At 42.9% G+C, this 25052-nt stretch overlaps 1 protein-coding gene across 3 annotated transcripts in view; it reads left to right on the forward strand.

The window, feature by feature from the left end:
- The first annotated feature begins 1045 nt into the window (after positions 1-1045).
- Positions 1046-25052, forward strand: part of si (sucrase-isomaltase) — a 484577-nt gene continuing 460570 nt past the window's right edge. For all 3 annotated transcript variants that reach the window (XR_009654900.1, XR_009654901.1, XM_060924052.1), the window contains exon 1: positions 1046-1133. The gene's annotated coding sequence lies outside the window, so the exon portion shown is untranslated. The remainder of the gene's footprint in view (positions 1134-25052) is intronic.

Below are 25052 nucleotides of genomic sequence, written 5' to 3' on the forward strand. Positions count from 1 at the left end.
TAAAACTCAAATGCATCTGTGACTGCTCTTCAGCTACTACCAGTGACATTCTCTGTTCTGTAGTTCTGCTTGGTTACATAGGGTTAGATGCAGCAGAGTATGCACAGGACTGCATAATGATGTTCTTTAAACCCAAATTAACAGTTAATGTGACCTCCAGTCAAGTTTGAGAGGCTTGTTTTAATGCCTGTCTGGATGTGTCCAGTTTTCAGGATATAGCAGATATTTAAATGCTGTGTTCATTTTTCTTCTCCAGTCAAATGGAAAAGTGAAACTTAAATTGTTGCCATGCAATTTTAAGGAATGATTTTACTTGTCTTGATTGACAGGGTTGGTGCAATACTGCAGAGTGTTATCTTGCACTGTTTTGTAAAAAATAAAAGTTTTTTTTTCTGAACATTTAAATGTGTTTAACTTCTTCCCTTCAATACAATTTTGTTTAAAGTATTTATTACAAAAACAAAATGGTATAATTACATTTGAAGAAACCACATTATTTATATTAACTAATTTAAGTAGTGATAAATATAATGTTTATGTATATTTAGCTGAAGATAGTTATTTCAAACAACTTGGGGGTGCAAAGAAAATTAGTTAAGTGAACTAATGATTTTTAGTAAAGACTAATGATCGTCTATGTTGGTACAACTTAACCTGTTTAGTTTCAGCATGTGTAAAAACTAAAGTGGTTTTGGGGAACGGGTTTCCACACAAATTTCAAGTAAACTCAACTAATTTGGGATAACAATGTAGAACAATCACTTATCCTATTCTGAATGTGGAGCTGAAAAATGTCCAGAAGATGTCTTTTGTCTTCAGTTTGAAAGATACTGTTAGAGCACTTCAAGCTTGGAAACACTCAGAAGCTTAACTATTATAACAGCTGCTTATCATGTTGCAACTCTGCTGATATCACTACACTTACACATACCACAAGCAGCCCATCCCTGTCCAAGCCTGTCCCCTTTCCCTTCCTCTGGCCAAAACACACACATTAACTGAAGGTCATTAGGGCAGACTATACTCCACTAAAGGAGATATATAAGCGCAGGAAGAAATTTCAGGATAAACTACTTCCTTCTTGCGTGGATGCCTGTGATGAGTTTATAAGCACAGCAAACGAAACAGCAAAGGTAGGACTAAGAAAGACCTCTAATCTTACCAGCTCTTTTAAAGTGATGTTATTTGTTCAATAACTCTTATCATGACTATATATCAGTGGAGAATGAAAGAAAATTGATTGGAATATAAACATGTGCAATATTTACATGCAACAATAATTCTACTACATCCTAATTTATCTAAAATGATCTTTATCCAGTCATGCTTCCATCTATGTCACAATACAAGAGCAGGGCTAACAAAATGGGCTAAATATTTATAGAAGAATCATGGTTGAAAACTCTCAATTCACTACAAACTAACCCTACCTTTGGTTTGTGGGAGTTTGTGAGTAGCTCCAGCACAGTGTTTGGTGTTTCTGTCTCTATCACTGGGAAAGGGAAAAAATGGTTGCTTCATTTCATATTTTATCCCAAACAAATAATTATAAATCATAAAAGCAATAGTCAAATACATTTATTGTAGTGTTATTGTGTAGGGTGATACAGTGGTGTTAGTGGTTAGCACTGTCGCCTCACAGCAAGAACAATGCAAAAAACTGAAAACTGAATTTGAGGAGAAAATGCCTTAATGCTAGTGAAATTATCTTGCTGCATCAATAATTTTACTTGACAAGACATCTTGGAATAAGTTGGTTACAATCTAGAACTAGTTTTAATAATCTCAGTTGGTGTCTTGTATTCTTCTACACTGCAAAAATGATATCTTAAGTTAGAATATTTTGAATATAATTGAAACAACCTAGCATTTCCTGTTAGAAAAATACAAGACACCAACTCTGAGATTATTAAAACTAGTTCTCGACTATAACCAACTTATTCCAAGATCTCTTGTCAAGTAAAATTATCTGTCCATGCAGCAAGATAACTTCACTTGTATTAAAGAATTTTCTCCTCAAATTCAGTTTTCAGTTTTTTGCAGTGAAGGTCCAGGGTTTGAGCCCAGTGGCTGACAAGGACCTTTCTGTGTGGAGTTTGCATGTTCTCCCCATGTCTGCGTGGGTTTCTTCTGGGTGCTCCGGTTTCCCCCACAGTCCAAAGACATAAAGGTTAGGCTAATTGGTGGCTCTAAATTGATTGTAGGTGTGAATGTGAGTGTGAATGGTTGTTTGTCTCTATGTGTCAGCCCTGCAATGAACTAGTGACTTGTCCAGGGTGTACCTCACCTCTCACCTCTGCTATTAGAGAGATTAATAATATAACTTCTAAACATAGGCTGTAATAGCACAATTTATTTTATTTGTTTTATAATTAATTTTTAATTTGTTTATATAGTTAAGGATCTTATCAGTCTCATTTTATTACATATTCATCAATCTATCATGGCTGGTATATCACTGTTTTTTTTTTTACACAATGTGACACTATGTCACTCTACAGAGCCGGCCCGTGGCATAGGCAATATAGGCAAATGCTAAGGGCGCTGTGTCCATCCAGGGGCGCAGAAACGGGGGGAGAAAAATTATGACTTCCACTATTCTGAAAACGAGTCAGCATTATAATGTCTTAGCCTAATTTAATTGTACAGCAAAGCATGTAGTCAGGGTGCGATTTGTCAACAAAGGTGGGGTGGGGTGGGTTGGTTGTTAATCATGAAACAATAAGCGCTCAACAGTAGTTCGCCCTGTCTTTAGTGTGTCTTCGGGCGCGCAAGTGCGCATCCGCGGCTATTCTCTGTTTTGGCCAATTGCCTAGAGCGCAAAGTGTGCCCAGGAGCACCAATGGTGACCAAAACCCCACCAAAAAGGAGGGATGGAGTTATTGAATGGAGATGTTACCAAGTGCATCAGTGGTGTACAGTGTTTTCAACCACTGTGCTGCCGAACTCTAGTACCGCGGAACACTAGTGTGCCGTGAGAGATCACCAAGTGTACCGTGGAAAATTATAGAATGACTGTATATTGTAAATATTGGCAACAGCGTTTTAGTTTCAGTCAACATTTTCTATTGGTGATGTGCCTTGAGATTTTTTCATTGAAAAAAGTGCGCCCTGGCTCAAAAAGGTTGAAAAACAAGTGTAGCCTACGCAGTAGTGGTCGGTGATTTCCTTATGCTTACTAAAAATGCACAATGATAGGTTATAAGGGGGGCGGGGGGAGCGGTGTTCATCGGGGAATGAGAAAGGCTATCCACTGCAAAAAGTAACCCAGACTACAAGTGCTTAAATGAAGAAATCCAAACGAAGGCTACAGGAAGAAACAAATAGAGCCAAGTATAGAGGTAAGTCTGATCTAATCTCTCATATCAACCATTATAGTGGCAAATTAATATTTTAGACGCCTGAATCAATGTCTGCCTAGCTAACTAGATGCAAACAGCAATAGACTTCAATAACAAAGTACCCATAATAGCACTTTTGTTTGAAAATACAGCCCATTGATGTCCTAACAGGGTGCTTAAGTTTGCACAATTTAGAATTGTAGAATTTTTTATTCATCTCATCTCATTATCTCTAGCCGCTTTATCCTTCTACAGGGTCGCAGGCAAGCTGGAGCCTATCCCAGCTGACTACGGGCGAAAGGCGGCGTACACCCTGGACAAATCGCCAGGTCATCAAAGGGCTGACACATAGACACAGACAACCATTCACACTCACACCTACGGTCAATTTAGAGTCACCAGTTAACCTAACCTGCATATCTTTGGACTGTGGGGGAAACCGGAGCACCCGGAGGAAACCCACGTGGACATGGGGAGAACATGCAAACTCCACACAGAAAGGCCCTCGCCGGCCCCGGGACTCGAACCCAGGACCTTCTTGCTGTGAGGCGACAGCGCTAACCACTACACCACCGTGCCGCCCCTTTTTTATTCATTTAATTTGTTAATTCTTCAGAGATGACTTAACTTTTAATAGCAAAAAAGAAACTAAAAATAATTTCTTGTTTATTGTCCATGCACTATACACTTTGAACAGGGTGCGGAAGAGTTTTTGCCCATTATATGGAGATATGTATTGAATTTGTGTGGTCATTTTACTTTGTGACACTTTATGTGAATAATGATAATAATAACAATAATGAAAAAGATAAAAATTACTTATAGTTTATTGTCCATGCACTATATATTGTTTAATAGTAATAGAATAGAGTGATTAGATTAAAGTGTTATTTAGATGTTATTAGAGGGGTTTTTTTCTTGGGGGGGCGCCAAAACTCAATCTCGCCTAGGGCAGCCAAAGACCTAGAGCCGGCCCTGTCACTCTAGGATGCGTCACTTTGGTACTGTCTAATGTTTACTGTTTTTTAAACATTTCTGTAATATTTCAAATGTTTGTATGTTGTGTCCTTTGTTTTAAATGTTTTGTATGAGTGGAGATTACTTGGCTGCACACCAAATCTACCTTAGGGTACAAATAAAGTTATCTAATCTAATCTAATAGTCAGCTGGGATAGGCTCCAGCTTGCCTGTGACCCTACACAGCATAAGTGGTTACAGACAATGGATGGATGTTATTGTGTGTGGCTTCATTAATAGATGATGTATTCCTATTGGGTCATTCCATGCCAAATCAACAAATATCTGACAAATTTATGCTCGACCATCTCAGATTTCAATGAAATTTGGAGGGCTCAGAGATATTATTAAAAGAAGTTAATCCCCAAAATTTGAGCTTCCTATCTCTAACGGTTTCAGAGATACAGACATTTGAATTTTTCGATTTTTTTGTTTTTTGCTCAAAACATACATATTTCAAAGTGTAATATAATCTTTATTATGCAAGATAGAAACCTAAAATTTTGCACAGAGAGACTCAATGTCTTGTACTACAAGCTTCAACTTAGAATTTCAATGGTCATTGTATATTAGATGGTGATTTTAACAAGGAAATTACAAAGACAAATTTGCATTTTTTGCATTTTTAATTCATTCTGGAAGCTTGCCTGTGGCAGTAATGCTTAAACTAATAATGTTATTCAAATCTACACAGAAATATCTACCAATTTCAGTTTTACCAAGTCTCCACTATTCCTAGTTTGTCTGTAACAGGGTTTTGAAATTCGCCGATTTCTAAAACATGCCATTTTCAGTAGCATGGATTCCAATGTGGGATAGCAGTTAGGAACTTGTAAATTTTTTTCAGTAATCTCCTAGACCCATATTTTATATTTCCAAGTTTTTGTTCTGTGTCTCTCAAGTATTTCTGAGCTACAGGTGTTTAAAAAATCCATTTTTTCCAAATTAGAATTTTTGATATTATTTCCATTTTATTGATGATTAAGGACTGATAAATACAACTAAATTATTTGTATAGATAAGGAAACATTTTACTTGTGTTCATGTCACAGAAATATGGTTTTAAAAATATTATCATTTTGAAATAAGCTAAATAATATATGAACATTTCACATTTTTCAGTAAATATATATATAAAAACTAGGGCTGTCAAACGATTAAAAAAATTAATCGCGATTAATCTCAGAATTTCATATAGTTAATCGCGATTAATCACATTTTTTTTTAATCTATGTAAATGAATAAGGCTTTTAAAGTGAAATGTTACAATTAAAATGGTGAACACATTTTATGCTAAAAGTACTTGTTAAAAACTGCTGGGACAAGAGAACATGGTAAGGGAGTTTATTCACTCACATACTAGGCAGTACTGAACATACAAAACACAAAATTGGATTTTGTGATGGATTAGGGAGCTGTAGTCTCAAATATAAAACATGTAGTCACATACTACTGTATCTCAGTTCAGACATGTGTGACAAAAGAAAATAAAAATGAAATAAAACTTCAATTGTGCTGGAGTTGTATTCAAACAAAAATAAATTGCAGTTGGACTTCAATAAAGACATTTAGTGTCATATCACAGTGCTACAGCATACTGAAATCTCACTTTGCAAAAGTATAAGTGCATACCAAAACCAACTCAATCACCATAGACATATAAACATAGATGCCGCATTGAGCTGGTAGCCCGTTGCTGGGATACGTCAGAGTGTCCGCCATATTGGATGTGGCAAATCTTCCCCGTAAACCAATGCAAGTAAATGGACTGAACTTCATAAAGCCCCTTTCTACAATAATATTTAACTCGATGCCTTTTATTCACCCATTAACACACACACGTATATATTTGGGAAACAAACAGGCATCAAAACAACACATATAACTTTTAATGTGATGGTTATAAACATACATGTCAACCTTTGGTCAATCAAACCTGTATAACCAACCTCCAAAATTCATATTTCCCTTATAAAATCCGTATATGTTAGGGTTTTGCTGGGATTCGAACCTGGTTCATTGGTGTGATGATCCAGCAAACCCCCACTAGGCCACCAGGGGAATGACTCAAATGCAGAGGCGTGAGGCGGAAGTAGAAAAAGTAACAAAAGGTTTATTTATACTATGTACACTATATACAATCCAGGGCAAAACAAAACAAAAAAAAAACAAAAACAAAGAGTATAATTCAAAAAGAAAAAGGCAAAAATGCAAAAGCTCAGAAGATCCACAAAACACAGTACAAAGGAAACTGGAGATAAACATAACAGCACAAAGACTCCGTGACAAGAGGACTGAACTCAGGGGTATAAATACACAAACTAATTAAGGACACAGGTGAAGATAATTAGGACTAACAGGCAATTAACAAAAACACAAAACACAGGAACAGTGGCGGCCTCTAGAGGCCAAAATAAACAAGACATGAAAAGGAAATAACAGCGGCCTCTAGAGGCCAAAACAGTCCAAGTCCTAACAGGACCCCCCCCTCTAGGAGCGTCTCCTGACGTTCCCAGGGCGATCCGGATGGGCCGAATGGAAGTCCCGACACAGTTCTTTATCTAGGACATCCCGAGCAGGAACCCAGCAGTGCTCCTCAGGACCATAGCCCTCCCAGTCCACCAGATATTGCAACCCGCCGCGGACCCGGCGGGAGTCAAGCAGGCGATGCACAGTGAACACAGTCTGCCCCTGGAAGATGCGGGGGGGTGGGGGGTTCCTAGGGGCAGGGGCATACGTAGACGTCAGTACAGGCCGCAACAGGGAAACATGGAAAGTGGGGTTGATCCTCAGAGTCCGGGGCAACTGGAGCCGGTAGGAGACAGGGTTCACCCTGCGCACCACCTTGAAGGGGCCAATGTAGCGAGGAGCAAGCTTGCGGTTCTCCACCCGCAGCGGAAGGTCCTTAGTGGACAGCCAAACCCGCTGCCCAGGGCGGAAAGTGTGTGCAGGTCTTCTGTGGCGGTTGGCCTGAGTCTGGTTGGTTCTGGAGGTCTGTATGAGGGTCTTCCTGACCTTGCTCCAGGTCTTGCGACACCATCTCACATATTGGTTGACCGAGGGCACCCCCGCGTCCTCCTCCTGGTCCGGGAACAGAGGTGGCTGGAACCCGAATTGGCACTGGAATGGCGACAGCTTGGTGGCCGATGACTGCAGGGTGTTGTGGGCGTACTCTGCCCATGGCAGCCAGGTGCTCCACGATGTCGGGTTATCCATAGCCAGGCCTCGCAGGGTGGTTTCCAGGTCCTGGTTGAGCCTCTCCATCTGACCATTGGACTGTGGGTGAAACCCAGAGGAGAGGCTGGGAGTGGCTCCGATGACCTTGCAGAACCCGTGCCACACTCGGGAGGAGAACTGGGGCCCTCGGTCTGAGACGATGTCCTGTGGAAGACCAAAGACTCGGAAGACATGATTAAATATAAGTTTCGCTGTTTCAAGAGCAGAGGGGAGTTTGCACAGAGGTATGAAGCGGCAGGCCTTGGAGAATCTGTCAACAATGACCAAAATGACCATGTTACCTTGTGACTCAGGGAGACCCGTGATGAAGTCGACTGCCACGTGGGACCAGGGACGCCGGGGAATGGTAAGAGGATGCAGGAGACCCTGGGGACGCTGTTGTGGGTTCTTGGTTCTGGTGCAAACCTCATAGGACAGGACAAATGACCTTACTTCCTGCTCCATGTTAGGCCACCAGAAGCGTCTTTTCAGGAAGTCCAGGGTCCTCCGAGCTCCCGGGTGGGTGGTGAGAGGGGAAGAGTGACCCCACTGGAGAACCTTGGCCCGGGCTTGATGTGGGACGTACAAGAGGCCCGGTGGCCCCGTCCCAGGACCGGGGTCCTGGCGTTGGGCTCGTCGAACAGCCTCCTTAATACCCCAGCGGACAGGGGCCACAATCCGGGACACCGGGATAATAGGCCCAACTTCATTCTCCCTGTTAGTGGCAGAGAACAGCCTGGACAGTGCGTCAGGTTTGGTGTTCTTGGAGCCAGGACGGTACGAGAGGGTGAAGTCAAACCGACTGAAAAACAGGGCCCACCTAGCCTGTCGAGGGTTCAGTCTCTTGGCTTGCTGGAGGTACTCCAGGTTCTTGTGGTCAGTCCAAACCAGGAATGGATGTTGCGCTCCCTCCAGCCAGTGCCTCCACTCCTCAAGGGCCAATTTGACCGCTAACAGTTCTCGATCCCCCACATCGTACCGGGACTCCGCAGGACTCAGGCGGTGGGAGAAGTAAGCGCAGGGGTGCAGCTTTCCTTCCGAACGTTGAGAGAGTACCGCGCCGACACCACTGTCCGAGGCGTCCACCTCCACGATGAATGGTTGGGAGGTGTCCGGGAGGACCAGAATGGGTGCCGTGCAGAAGCGGGCCTTGAGGTCTTTGAACGCCTTTTCTGCCTGAGGAGACCAGCCATAAGATCCACCTGTCCCTTTGGTGAGGTCTGACATGGGTGCTGCCACAGAACTGAAGTTCCTGATGAACTTGCGGTAGAAGTTAGCGAATCCTAAGAACCGCTGAACCTCCTTAACGGACTTGGGAGTAGGCCAGTCCCGGACGGCCAGGGTCTTGGCAGGGTCCATTTGGAGTTGGCCTGTCCGTACAATAAATCCCAGAAAGGAGACCTCGGGAACATGAAATTCGCATTTCTGGGCCTTGGCGAACAGATTGTTCTGTAGCAGCCTCTGGAGAACCTGGCGGACATGGTGGCGGTGCTCCTGCACGGTCTTGGAAAAGATAAGGATGTCATCGAGGTAGACAAAGACGTACAGGTTAATCATGTCCCTTAAGACGTCGTTGATTAGGGCCTGAAAAACAGCTGGTGCATTGGTGAGTCCGAAGGGCATCACCTGGTATTCGTAGTGCCCAGACGGGGTGTTAAAGGCAGTCTTCCACTCGTCTCCCTGTCGGATACGGATGAGGTGGTATGCGTTCCGTAGGTCCAACTTGGTGAAGACGGTGGCGCCTTGGAGCAGGTCGAAAGCAGTGGACATCAGCGGAAGGGGATATCGGTTGCGCACAGTGATCTTGTTCAGGCCCCTGTAGTCAATACATGGTCGAAGCCCCCCATCCTTCTTGCCGACAAAGAAGAAGCCGGCACCAGCAGGTGAGGTGGAGGGTCGAATGAACCCAGAGACCAGGGCGTCTTTGAGGTATTCCTCCATAGCCTTGCGTTCTGGCTGAGAGAGGGAAAACAGTCTGCCACGAGGAGGGGTAGTCCCAGGGAGCAAATCGATGGCACAGTCGTAGGCCCGGTGCGGAGGAAGAACGGCGGCCCTGCTCTTGCTGAATACCTCCTTGAGATCCCAGTACTCTGTGGGAACTTGAGATAACTCGGTGAGATCAGGGGGCTCGGCAGGAGACACAGGAGAGCTAGAGAGCAGACAAGAGGCATGGCATGCAGGGCCCCATTCCACAACCTTATGCGAGGGTTGTGGCGAGTAAGCCAAGGAAGGCCTAGAATAACTGGGAACTCAGGTGAAGGAATCAGGTGCAGGGATATTTCTTCCTTGTGACCTTGAGACTGGAGGAAGACTGGAGAAGTAACTTGGGTGACTCTTCCATCACCTAACGCTTGGCCATCGAGGGCAGACACAGACAGAGGGACTTCAAGAGGTGCAGTAGGTATATTTATGCTTTGGGCGAAGTGAATATCCATAAAGTTCCCAGCCGCCCCTGAGTCTATCAAAGCTTGACAAGCGTGGACAGACTCACCCCAGGAGATGGAGACCGGGATGTAGATTCCTTGGCCAGGGAGTCCGGGAGAGAGGGTAGGCCCCGTCACAACCCTCCCTCGGCTGGACGGGGCGGTCCTTTTCCCAAGAGTTCGGGACATGATGCTCGGAAGTGACCAGGCTTGCCACAGTAGATGCAGCACTTGTCCCTCCTTCTGCGCTCCCTCTCAGATGCGGAGAGGCGAGTACGACCCACTTGCATGGGTTCTGGACAGTCACTGAAGGAGGCAGACGGTCTCCAGGTAGAGGTAGGGAGGCTGGGGGGGCTCAAGGCTTGGTGGCGTTCTCTCATCCTGTTGTCCAGACGAATAGCATGTGAGATGAGGGTTTCGAGGTCACTTGGGCATCCAATAGAGGCCAGACCGTCCTTGATGGGGTCAGACAGACCATGGTGGAAGGCTGACACCAGGGCAGTCTCGTTCCATCCACTTACTGCTGCGAGTGTTCGGAACGAGATGGCGTAATCTGCGACGCTTCCTCCTTGCCGGATGGACATGAGCTTTCGGGCTGCGTCGGTACTGATGTCTGCCTGATCGAAGACCCGAAGCATCTCTTCAGAAAACAGCTGGAAATCAAAGCACTCAGGTCCCTGTCTTTGCCAGATAGCAGTAGCCCAGGCTCGCGCCTTACCAGCTAATAAGGTGATCACAAAGGCAATCTTGCGGCGATCCGTAGTGTAGGTGGTAGGCTGAAGCTCAAAGGTGAGTTGACACTGGGTAAGGAACTCTCGGCACTCACTGTGCTTGCCGTCATACCTCTGTGGTGCAGGAAGGCTGGGTTCGCGAGGTGAAGAAGGCAGCATGGCAGGAGGCACTGGAGCAGGAGTGGGAGCTGGATCAGGAGCAGGAGATGCAGGCAGAGATGTCAGCTGTGCCAGGGTTTTCCCAATTTGCTGAAGCAGTTCCTCGTGGCGAGCAAGGGCCTCACGTTGGCTGGTGAGCGTACGTCCATGAGCGTCCATGGTCGCTCCGAAGCGTGTCAAAGCTGCCATAATTCCCTGAAGGTTGGCCGGGTAGACAGTTGAAGCAGCCTCTGCTGAGTCGGTCATGACGGAGTCTTTCTGTTAGGGTTTTGCTGGGATTCGAACCTGGTTCGTTGGTGTGATGATCCAGCAAACCCCCACTAGGCCACCAGGGGAATGACTCAAATGCAGAGGCATGAGGCAGAAGTAGAAAAAGTAACAAAAGGTTTATATATACTATGTACACTATATACAATCCAGGGCAAAACAAAACAAAATAAAACAAAAAAAAAAGAGTATAATTCAAAAAGAAAAAGGCAAAAATGCAAAAGCTCAGAAGATCCACAAAACACAGTACAAAGGAAACTGGAGATAAACATAACAGCACAAAAACTCCGTGACAAGAGGACTGAACTCAGGGGTATAAATACACAAACTAATTAAGGACACAGGTGAAGATAATTAGGACTAACAGGCAATTAACAAAAACACAAAACACAGGAACAGTGGCGGCCTCTAGAGGCCAAAATAAACAAGACACGAAAAGGAAATAACAGCGGCCTCTAGAGGCCAAAACAGTCCAAGTCCTAACAGTATAAGATGCAAATTAAAATAATTTACCTAAAATTTGAATGATAATTAACAATGATGTATCCCAGTTACTTTTTATTCAATATTAATAACAATAAACCTTCAGAATGAATACAAAGCTCCAATGTTTGACAAAAACACAAAGTGTTATCAGCGTAGTTACGAAGGAAATACTTCATTGTTTGGAGACATGTTTCATCGAGCGGCTATTATGCACTTGACTTCATATTAGCCACAAAGTCAGAAAAATCTGTCCATAAAATGACGTTATAATGACCAAATACAATGAAAAGTATTTTTCCAGTCTCACCTGTGAAAGGTAATCCCATGTGATCTCGTTTGGATGGTAAACCTGTTGGTACAGTTAAACGCAGCACATGAATGAGGCATCTTTATTCTTGGCTGCTGTCTAGACGCTATACCAGAGATGGTTGAAGAATCTCCACTTTGCCACATCCAATATGGTGGCGAGGATGACGTATGATTCTACGCAGAAGGCGGCATCTATGTTTATATGTCTATGCTCAATCACACTCTACTTTTGAAATGAAACTTCCCGTTTAACAGACCTTTCTCCATCACTCACACTTACTCTTATTGAAGCAGCGCGCGACAAGCCTCAACAGGAACTACGGGTGACTCGCAGGGCCAAATTAGAATTTAAGTTAACGGCACTATTTTTTTTAATTGCGATAAATTGAGATCGCATAAACGCGTTATTATCGCGTTAACTTCGACAGCCCTAATAAAAACTAAAGAAGTCAGTCATTTTTCATATAAATCACTTAACTTACAATTTCTGTTGTATGTTAGTTTATGGCAGTCAGAATCTTTCTTTAGTCCAATTCCTATAGAACAGGGAGGAAGTTCAGCCATTTCTAGATGTCTAAGAACAAACTCATTTATACTGATCTCAATTTGAAAGCAACTACAATTAAATTCCCTAGTCAACTATTCAAAATATCCAATCCTTGAAAAGAAACACATTCAGTTAATAACATTGGTAAATTTTCTCAGTGCTCTGTATTACAATGTATTTAATATAATCCAATCAATATAATGTTATCTGAACAAGTATGCAGTTTACAGACTCTAAAAATATAAGATATGAGCCACCTGTTCTGGTATCAAAGGTCACCTATTGAGGTATTTCACCTGACGTCACAGGGTCACGTGACGCCTCGGTGTCCACCATTTTGGACGGCAAGCTAGCTAATGTCAACAGCAGTAGCTGGTATGTTACTGTAGCAATGTTTACGTTCAGTCATTTGGATGACTGTTAAAACCTTTCAGTCTCAAGTTTTTCCTTTACTGGATTTACTAGTTTACTGAGCTAGCGCGTGCTGGCTCCCGGCTTGGCCGGCTAGTGCGCGATGGCTCCCGGCTTGGCCGGCTAGCGCGCGATGGCTCCTGGATTGGCCGGCTAGCACGCGATGGCTCCCGGCTTGGCCGGCTAGCGCGCTAGCTCAGTAAACTAGTAAATCCAGTAAAAGAAAAACTTGAGACTGAAAGGTTTTAACAGTCATCCAAATGACTGAACGTAAACATTGCTACAGTAACATACCAGCTATGATGTTGTTGACATTAGCTAGTGCTAACAGCTAGTTGCTAATACACTGCTACAACTACACCGACCCTAATAATACAGTTCTTGGTCACTGCCTGGTAACAGCAAATTTATAACGGGCCATGTCTCAACAGACTAAGAAGTTATTTCAATGACATTTAATAACATTTTGTTTATCCTGAGGACCGAAAGTAAATGAAAATGTGAACAAACCTTAGCTGTAATCAGATGGCGACCACCGGCTCCAGGGACGACCCACTGATGTAGGCATGTTACCCAGCCTGACACAAAATATTTGTAGGCATCCAAACTCTTATACGCTTTCAGATCAATACCTGTGTATGGCGAGGGGTTTTTAATGACATAGGTATACAGATCATGTGGGCCGAAGTCAGGTAAAGACGAGGGCTTCGTGTACTTCCGTACGTCAGTGAACAATCCTGGTGGAAGCAGGTAAACGTCGTTCTCTAAGCCTGCTAACCTCAATTTTTGCAAATACCTCTCCCTCTGCTCGCCCTGTAAATGCCCTACGTCGCTGGATATTGAAGGTGTTTTCTGCAGCTCACTCCTTTTTCTTTTATGTTTTTCATTTGTCGCCTTCCTCGCATTCAAACTGATTCGAGCCGTGCCGTCCAAAATGGCAGCATCACATGACTTGGTCACGTGAGTGAAATACCTCAATTGTGCTGTGTTGATATTGATAAGGCTGGCTGTTGACTGGTACACAATGGCTGGTCATTGATTGCTAATGTCACACAGTCTTAGATTAAAATCAATGTACAAATAATTAATACTGAGCATTAATTGAAATTTTATTTAAAATTGAGGAAGAAACATGTCTCCTAACCTACTTGAGCCTTATTGAAGCATTTATTAACCCTCAAATATCAGTTATATGAAAATATATCAAAATTCGAATTTGGTGAAAATGGATTTTTTAAACCCCTATAGTTTAAAAATACTTGAGAGACACAGAACAAAAATTTGGAAATATAAAATATGGGTCTTGGGGATTACTGAAAAAAGTTTACAACTTCCTAACTGCTATCCCACATTGGATTTCTTGCTACTGAAAATGGCATGTTTTAGAAATCAGCGAATTTCAAAACCCTATTACAGACAAACTAGGAATAGTGGAGACTTGGTAAAACTGAAATTGGTAGATATTTCTGTGTAGATTTGAATAACATTATTAGTTTAAGCATTACTGCCACAGGCAAGCTTCCAGAATGAGTTAAAAATGCAAAAAATGTAAATTTGTCTTTTTAATTTCCTTGTTAAAATCACCATCTAATATACAATGACCATTGAAATTCTAAGTTGATGCTTGTAGTACAAGACATTGAGTCTCTCTGTGCAAAATTTTAGGTTTCTATCTTGCATAATAAAGATTATATTGCACTTTGAAATATGTATGTTTTGAGCAAAAAACAAAAAAATCGAAAAATTCAAATGCATGTATCTCTGAAACTGTTGGTGATAGGAAGCTCAAGTTTTGGGGATTAACTTCTTTAAATAGTATCTCTGAGCCCTCCAAATTTCATTGAAATCTGAGATGGTCGAACATAACCTCTTGTTGATTTGGCATGGAATGACCCTATTCAAATAGATACATCAGTTAATATTAATTACATAAAACCATTGAAATATCATTTTAAAGTATTGAAACAATTTTTACGAACATGTTTTTACCTCTAAAATTCAGTTTAATTAGAAACAAAACATAATGATAAGATCTTTAAAGCCAAACAAAACCCCAAAAATAAACACTGTTTGCCGATCATGGCAAGTGCCCTGATTTGGCCCCTGCATGCTTTAATGAAAAATAAAACTTTATATGGCCCCTGCATGCTTTAATGAAAAATAAAACTTTATAACTACAATTTATCCATTTTAAAAGTTGCCATATTGCTAAGAATAGGCTTCCCGGGGTGTGGTAATTTGCAATGAAAGCAGACATCCACCTGTGACATAGCTTACTCACTAATGCACCATTTACACCTTAGTAACCCAGGGCCATCAAATAAAAGGCTTCTAATCAATCAATCCATGAATGAATGAATGAATGAATGAATTAAGCCATCCATCCCAGGGCACTGTAGTGCAGCTGCTCACTGCTCTGCATATATATATATATATATATATATATATATATATATATATATATATATACACACACACACACACAGCGCCCTCCAAAATTATTGGCACCCCTTGTTAAGATATGTTCTTAAGCTTCTAATGAATTCATTTTTTTTTAAATAATATAGGACAACAATGCAAAAAAAGAAAAATCCAACCTTGAATTCAAGTGCATTTATTCAGTGGGAAAAAATCCTACATTAAGAAATAATCCTTTTACATGAAATTATGTGTGCCACAATTATTGGCACCCCTGATGTTAATACTTTATACAACCCCCTTTTGCCAACAAGACAGCACTTAATATTCTTCTATAACATTTCACAAGATGGGAGAATACAGAGAGAGGGATATTTGACCATTCCTCTTTGCACAATCTCTCTAAATCGTCCAGAGTCCTGGGTCCTCTCCTATGCACTCTCCTCTTCAGCTCACCCTACATGTTTTCAACTGGGTTGAGGTCTGGGGACTGAGATGGCCATGGGAGGAGCTTGATTTTGTGTCTGGTGAACCATTTTTGTGTAGATTTGGCCACATGTTTAGGGTCATTATCTTGCTGAAAGACCCAGTGATGACCCATCTTCAGCTTTCGGGCAGAGGCCACCAGATTTTGATTTAAAATGTCCTGGTATTTAAAAGAGTTCATGATGCCATGCACCCTAACAAGGTTCCTGGGGCCTTTGGAAGAGAAACAGGCCCACAGCATCACCGATCCTCCCCCATACTTCACAGTGGGTATGAGGTGCTTTTCCGCATACTCATCTTTCGTGATGTATTAGTGTTTGTTGCCAAAAAGCTCTATCTTGGTCTCATCTGACCAAAGCACATGGTCCCAGTTGAAATTCCAGTACCGCTTAGTGAACTCCAGATGTTTACATTTATGCTTATAAGTGAGAAAAGGCTTTTGTTGTGCATGCCTCCCAAACAGCTTGTTGGCATGTAGATAGCACCTGATTAGATTAGATTAGATTCACTTTATTCATCCCACATCGGGGAAATTCACATGTTACAGTAGCAAGAAAATGTCAAACAGATAACAAATAAAACAAATAAAAATTAGACAAATGAAGGATTAAATACAAAGGGCTATTTGCATTATCTACTGTGAAAAAGCAAAGAAAAATTGCACATTACAGGTAGACTCTGTATACACACACACACACACACACACACACACATATATACATACATATACATATAAGTATGCATAAAAATAGTTTAAGGCCTATATTATTGCACATAATAATTGCATCGATGAGAGATGGCAGAGGTAGCAGTGGTGAAGTAGTGCAAATATAATGACAAACAGGTTATTGGTGCTACGTTACAAGTTGTGGGTGTTATACAGTCTGACAGCAGCAGGTATGAATGACCTGAGGTATCTCTCCTTCTTACACCGTGGGTGTAGCAGTCTACTACTAAAAGAGGTGCTTAAAGCCCCCACAGCCTCATGTAGGGGGTGAGAGGGGTTATCCATGATTGAGGTCAGCTTGGCTAACATCCTCCTCTCACCCACCACCTCAATGGAGTCCAGAGGACAGTCCAAGACTGAGCCAGCCCTTCTGACCAGTTCATTAAGTTTCTTCCTGTCCCTCTCTGAACTTCCACAGCCCCAGCAGACCACAGCGTAGAAAATCGCTGATGCTACCACAGAGTCATAAAAAGTCCTCAGCAGTGTCCTGCACACACCAAAAGACCTCAGTCTTCTCAAGAGGTGGAGATGACTTTGGCCCTTCTTGTACAGGACATCTGTGTTATTAGTCCAGTTTGTTGTTAAGGTGAACACCCAGGTATTTGTACTCCTCCACAATCTCAATGTTCAAACTCTGGATGTTCACTGGTGCAATTTGAGGAACCGTCCTTCTGAAATCGATCACCACCTCCTTTGTCTTGCTGGCGTTGATGCTCAGGTGGTTCAGTTTGCACCAGGCGACAAAGTTGGTGATGACCTCTCTGTACTCCAGATCGTCCCCCTCTGGCACACGTCCAACGATGGCTGTATCATCTGAGAACTTCTGGAAGTGGCAGCTGTCCATGTTGTAGCTGAAGTCAGATGTGTAAAGTGTAAAGAGGAAAGGAGAGAGCACTGTACCCTGTGGAGCCCCTGTGCTGCAGACTACCACATCAGACACACAGTCGCGGAGCCTCACATACTGCGGTCTGTTAATGAGGTAGTCGATGATCCATGCAGCCAGGTGGCAGTCAACACCAGCTCCCTCCAGCTTCCCCTTAAGCAGTGATGGCTGGATGGTGTTGAAAGCACTGGAGAAGTCAAAGAACATGACTCTCACAGTGCTCCCAGTGCCCTCCAGGTGCAAAAGTGACCATTGTAGCAGGTGAATGACAGCGTCATCCACACCAATGCCCAGTCGATATGCGAACTGCAGGGGGTTCATCTCGCTGTTCACCAGGTGTCGGAGGTGGGAGAGAACAATCCTCTCCATGATCTTCATTAGGTGAGACGTTAAAGCTACTGGCCGAAAGTGATTGAGCTCCCTGGGGTGCGCAGTCTTGGGAACTGGAACCACACATGATGTTTTCCACAGAAGTGGAACTTTCTCCAGACTGAGGCTCAGGTTGAAAAAGTACAGAAGAATCCCACAGAGCTGATCTGCACAGTCCTTAAGCAGTCTGGAGTTGATACCATCAGGGCCAGCAGTTTTCCTTGTCTTGATCCTCCTCAGCTCCTTCAACACCCGATCAGCTGTTATGGAGAGGCGAGGGGTGTAGCCGAGGTGTGAGTCCTGTAGAGTGAGGTCGGGGGTGGAGTGTGTGGATTGGTCTGGCAGGGATTGGAGGGGGGTGATGTGGTGTGAGGAGGGAGTTGTTGGTGTCAGATGTATTATGGGGGGGTAGAGTGATATCACAGACCGGTCAGGAGTATGGTGAGTGGGGGAGGGTGGGGTGGCACAGTCAAATCTGTTGAAAAAAAGATTCAACTCATTTGCCCAGTCTTGGCCCCCAGATACAGGGCCCCTCCTACTGTCCTTTGTGTGGCCAGAGATGGTTTTCAGGCCTCTTCATACCTCTCCGGTCTTGGTCCCCTTGAGGCGCTCCTCCAGCTTCCTCCTGTAGCGGTCCTTGCCTCTCCTTATCCCCCTCTTCAGCTCCCTCTGCACTCTCCTCATCTCCTCCTTGTTGCCAGATTTAAAAACCCTCTTCTCGTTTAATAGGGCTTTTAGTTCAGAGGTCACCCAGGGTTTATTGTTGGAAAAACACTGTACCTTCCTGACTGGCACAGTGTTTTCAACACAGAAATTAATGTAATCCGTGATGCAGGTTGTCAGGCTATCAATGTCATCCCCGTGAGGTTTACACAACATATCCCAGTCCGTGGTGTCAAAGCCAGGGCTGCCAACTTTTCGAAATTCCTTGGAGTGAGGTTTTTTTTTTTTGGGGGGGGGGTCAACGGCAAAATTTTTCCACACACCATGCAGTAAGTGGGAATTTTGTATTCAGTTTGATATTCACTTGTCCCCCTGCATTCTGGTGTTTTGTTTGTGGGTCGTCCAGCTGGAGATGGACAACGATGTTGAGATTTTGGATTTAGTAGATGTTCCTGCATTCTGGTGGATTTTTGGAGTGGCCTGCTGTGCCATACCTACATTCTTACACACCCTGACTTGCCAGGCCTTCAGCTTGTGGCCAACAAAAGCACCAAGTTTTGGCTTAAAAGCCCCCACACTAGAAAACTACAGATGACTGCCAATGTTCCTGTAGCCCTATAGACCTGTGTTTCAGATTTAAAGGCAAGTTCATGTTTGAAAATATTTCATCAGCTAAGCCTAAACACCTTCTGAATTGAAACTAAATGTTAAGTTTTGAATAACTGTTGCAAAAAATAAGATTGTCCCTCACTGACTATTCATTATGCATTTAAGGGCTTTCCCCACCACTGGGTTCAGCAGAAGATTGGCGTGGGGAAAAATATCAACAACAAAAGAACAAATAAAATGCTTAAACAATAAGCAAAATGTGCATGTGCTACAAGAAACATTAAAATGATTAAGTTTGAACAGTATTGAAACACAAAAAGCTGAACCTTGGCCATAGGTGGGAATGTGCACACAAAGTTGGGCTTAAAAATTTTGGTCATACTTAAATAAGCTCATCTCATCTCATTATCTCTAGCCGCTTTATCCTTCTACAGGGTCGCAGGCAAGCTGGAGCCTATCCCAGCTGACTACGGGCGAAAGGCGGGGTACACCCTGGACAAGTCACCAGGTCATCACAGGGCTGACACATTCAACCATTCACACTCACATTCACACCTACGGTCAATTTAAAGTCACCAGTTAACCTAACCTGCATGTCTTTGGACTGTGGGGGAAACCGGAGCACCCGGAGGAAACCCACACGGACACGGGGAGAACATGCAAACTCCACACAGAAAGGCCCTCGCCGGCCCCGGGGCTCGAACCCAAGACCTTCTTGCTGTGAGGCGACAGCGCTAACCACTACACCACCATGCCGCCCCCTTAAATAAGCTATATTAATATATTTCTTATTAATTTATTTCTTATCTATGTTTCTTATTAGTAATAGAGCATTCGTCAGGGCCTGTTATCTGACAAATATTCTCTACCTGTCTTGCCCTCTTTGAAACCCTGTCTCCTCAGTATATTGTTCTCTGTCTTTTTTTTTAATTATTCACAAGTTCAAGTTCTTTGATATTACAGGTGACCATGCTTTATTTACTTTAACTGAGCAATTACATACATCATAAATAATTAAAAATAAATACCCTGTAAATAAACAATAGGTATGGTGGCTAATGGCTCTTCTTGCATTTGTAATATTATCTCTTACTTGCTTTATTTTACAACATTTCCAGTATGGCTTCAAATAAAGTCATAAAGTATGATAACATACAGTAAACAAACTAAAAATGCGCCTTAATAACCGTGTGCTAAGGAGGTGCTCTCCCATGCTGCTTGTTGGGGAAGATAGAGGCTGTGGCATGGCAGTAGGCCTATAATGATTTAGCATGCCTAGTACACAGCTCTCGATATGGCATTAAATATTCTCACAACACTTATAGGCTAAAACGATTAAGAAACTTTATATAAGTTCATAATTACACCAGTAACACCACACATTGGCGTGCATATGTACAAACCTGTCTGAGACACCCGTCTTCAACTCAGATACCTTCTTCTCTCTCCTCTTCCTCTAAATTGATGGTAGGCAATTATCCAACTTCCGGCGAGTGCAGCATCATTAGATGTGCCACCTATCATAGGGGAGTGTGCACAGAAGGGAACACCGCTCTGCCTGTTTAGCCGTGCGTAAGGCGTAATTGATCGATCGCAAGTGGTTGGTGCGACGCAATGGGTAGCCTAGATCAGATAGATAAACTAGATTTTTTTTTCTAGCATGAGAAATTGGAGCTATGGCGTGTGAGCATGTGAAGACAATCAAATGCGTGTGTCTCACGCTCATTGCGTGAGAGTTGGCAGCCCAGTCAAAGCAGTCCCTCAGTGCCATACTGGTCTCCTCAGACCAGCTCCTTACATACCTCTTGGTGGGTGGTTGTTTATTCACCATAGGTATGTATATAGGGGACAAGTGAACCAGATTGTGGTCAGAACGGCCCAGCGGGGGGAGGGGTGATGAACTATATGCGTCCTTAGTGTTCACATACATTAAATCCAAAGTTCTCTTGTCTCTGGTGTGGCATTTCACATGCTGAGTGAAGGTTGGGAGAGTGAAGGACAGGGAAGCATGATTGAAGTCACCAGAGATTAGTAGCAGGGACTGGGAGTGCAATGTCTGAAGCTTTGACACTGTAGCATGTAAGAGCTCACAGGCTGCAGCAGCATCGGCCACTGGGGGGATGTACACAGTTATCGCGATAACAAGTCCCCCCAGGATTTTGCGGGCCTTTTTTGTGATTGTTGCGGGCTAAAATGTCTGATGTTGTGGGGAGTTTTCCAAAAAATTGCAATGAAAGTTGCGGTGTTTTTTAGGTTTTTGTTGTGATTGCTTTGCGGGAGGAAGTGAAAGTTGCGAGAAATTGTTGCGATTTTCTCTTTTTGTGATTAAAATTGAGTGATATGTTAAATATTAAGTTATTACTGAAAAACTATTGATTAAAAAACAAAGACACTGAGAAATGGCCCTATAAACAACTTTACCAATTTAAAAGATTACCAGGACTACAAAAATGCAGAAAAATAGGCTTTACTTATCCAAATGCACCTGTTGGTTCAAAAGTTGAAGTGCATAGAACCTCACAGCACAACATGAAGTTACCTTAAAATATAATATAAATGCCTCAGCTTTCATATAAGAAAAAAAAAAAAAACTATTAATACTAGTACTGTGTGCAGGCAGTCTCTCCTGAAGACTAAATTAAACAATAATTATAAAACTAATAAAATAAATGGCTCAGGCTTCATAGAAGAAAAAAAACAATTTGAACAGAACCTCACAGTATGATGCTGAAGCTGCCTTAACAATGGAAAATAAAATACCATTTTGGTAAAAATGTTGGCATCCATTAATTTCTTGTATTAAGTAAAAAAATAATGTGTAGTGTGCACAGTCCTTCACTGTGAACATAACACACTTTCAGTAACAGAATTTAAGCCTATATAAACACTAACTCACACATGCTGCTTCTCTTGAAAGTATACACGGAAGTAAGCAGTGTTGCCAGATACTGCTGACATTTTCCAGCCCAAAATATGTTCAAACCCGCCAAAATGTATTTGAAATCCTCCAACTGGACGGGAAACCGCCCGATCTGGCAACACTGGAAGTAAGGCGGAAGGTAGTTTGTCGATGTCACCTCAAGACGACGCCAACGATTGGTCAAATTTGCGGGAAAGTTGCGGTGATTGGATGTAATTGCAACACCGCCCTGAATTCGCGGGGATTGGGAAGATTTGTTTATCCTCATGAATGGTTTCATGGGAAGATTTGTTTATCCTCATGAATGGTTTCATGGGAAGATTTGTTAATCCTCATGGGAAGATTTGTTTATCCTCATGAATGGTTTCATGGGAAGATTTGTTTATCCTCATGGGAAGATTTGTTTATCCTCATGAATGGTTTCATGGGAAGATTTGTTTATCCTCATAAATGGTTTCATGGGACGATTTGTTTATCCTCGTGACTGGTTGTCATGGGAAGAATTGGTTTATCCTCGTGGAGAATACCACGGGAAGAATTAGTGCGTGCACGTCTGTACCCTATGAGTTAACACAGAACAATTAATCTCGAGACTGTTCTTTCGTGTCACCAATGGGAGGGGAAATTGTGTTAAGGTACCCAGACCCCGAGAAAAACCCACGGGATTGGATGAATCGCTGTGGTTTAGCATTCTACACAAATTCTAGACAATTTGGCCGGAGTTTCTCTAAGCTCCGGTGAGGTGGGACGAGGGCTGATAGGGCATGCCCACCCTCTGAGCACCAATACATGTCAAGAAGAGCAAGGATTAACTCAAGCATACATCTCTTAATTGTTAATATTCTACTCCATTCTATTTTACTATTTCAGCTAGAAGGCTAGAATTCTTCTGTGACCTTGTGTCTCACTGTGTACTGTACTGTTGTGATGACACATTGCTCAAGACATAATATTGATATCTTTTTGAACATTCTATCAGGAAAATCTTGCCCTTTGCTATCTCTGACCTAAGGAATGGCCTTTGATATCTGTCTGCACATTGTTATCATATCATAAGAACATATTATTGTATACCATTGCCAAGGTTTCACTCACACACATACATCTGAACATTCATTAGAGCAGTGATATAATTAAGATGTGACCTGCTCAAGGTCTGACTACAGGCTCAGTTTTGATTTATCCTCATGCAGGCATTTGCAACGATTAATAACAATTAATATATTGAGATCACACCTCAGCCTGGTAGATGGCGGTAATACACATCGATTGTTAACCGCCAATAAATCGACAGAAGAAGAAGAAGAATTTGTGGGGATTGGTTGAATTTGCAAATCGCAACATCCTGAAGGGTCTGGATAACGTGCGAGAATTCCCTCGGGAGGTAATATGGCCGAATGCTAACCGCTAGCAGTTCAATGTTTTTACTGCAATACTGTGCCTTTACCCTGATGTTCTTTCAAATTAGGCAGCTGGCAAAGGTGAAGCCTTTCCTTGCACAAACGCACTTTGAGACAGTAATCCACAACTTCATAACATCTCAGCTGGATTACCGTAATGCACTTTATTTTGGAGTCAGACAGTCCTCCCTCGCATGTCTCCAGCTGGTGCAAAATGAAGCCGCTCGCCTCCTAACTGGAGCACGTAAGAGGGAGCACATAACTCCCATCCTGGCCTCCCTCCACTGGCTGCCTGTGCACTTTAGAGTCCATTTTAAGATTCTTTTATTTGTTTTCAAGTCTTTAAATGGTCTCGCCCCCCCCTTACCTCTCTGAGCTCCTTCAACCCTACGCTCCTGCTCGGTGCCTCAGGCCAGCTGATCTGCTGCTCCTGGAGGTACGAGGTCTAAACAGAAGCTCAGAGGGGACAGAGCTTTCTCCACTGTTGCTCCAAAATTATGGAACGAGCTACCATTGCACATTAGGCAAGCCTCCTCACTGTCCATTTTTAAAACCAGTCTTAAAACCCATTTTTACTCCTTGGCCTCTAACTCCGCATGAGGCTCTGCTCTTGTTTTAGTGTTTTATGGTTTGCTTTTATTTATTGTTTCTAAAAACAACAAAACAACTGTTCTACTGTCTGTTTTATTTATTTAATTGCTTTTAATTGTTTTATGTCTTTATGTACAGCACTTTGTTTTCAACTACGGTTGTTTTAAAGTGCTATATAAATAAAGTTGAGTTGAGTTGATGTGCCCCGGGTTACACCATCTGATATTCACAAACATCGCTATACCCCCTCCTTTCCTCTTACCGCTCTCCTTGGCTTTCCTGTTGGCTCTCACGAGTTGAAATCCGTCCAGAGTGATGTGTGAATCCGGTGAGAGTTCATTCAGCCAAGTCTCTGTGAAGCACATAAGACTACACTCCCGGTACCCCCTCTACAGCCTGGTTAGCACCGTTAGCTCATCCATCTTATTAGGGAGAGATCTTACGTTTCCCATGATGACAGATGGTATACATGGTTTATACCGTCTTTTCTTCTCCCGGCACTTCATTCCAGCTCTGCATCTCCTTCTCCTTAATTCCGCGGGGATCACCGGTCTTTCCACGGGGAGTACCTTGGTGTTGTGCAGTGCTAACAGCTTCTCCCAAGTGTAAACAATGGAGCTGTGGCTGAAAGGGTCCGCTGATGCTGATTTAAATAGCCCCAGAAAGAAAAAGAGAAAAATACAAATGCAGTCTCACGAGTAGTACATCCTGAGGTGCACACTTCCAACTGGGACTGATGGTTGTTATGGAGACTTTGTGACCCCAAGATGCTACTCTTTGATGCAATTCTCTAACAGTGAGCTTTGGAGAACTTTTTACTTTTCTTACTATCCTCCTCACTGTGTGTTGTGGCAAGATAAACTTGCATCCTCGTCCAGGCTTGTTTGCCACTGTTCCAGTTGTTTTAAACTTCTTGATGATTCCTCTGACTGTAGATATGGGCAGGTGCAGGCGAGTGGCTATTTTCTTGTAGCCGTTGCCTGACTTATGAAGGTCGACACACATCTGCCTTACTTGAATGGTGTGTTCTCTTGTCTTTCCCATGTTGAAGAGTGGATAAGAGAAATAGGTCTCTGTGT

This window comes from Neoarius graeffei, chromosome 6 (genome assembly GCF_027579695.1).
Source record: "Neoarius graeffei isolate fNeoGra1 chromosome 6, fNeoGra1.pri, whole genome shotgun sequence".
NCBI lineage: Eukaryota > Metazoa > Chordata > Actinopteri > Siluriformes > Ariidae > Neoarius > Neoarius graeffei.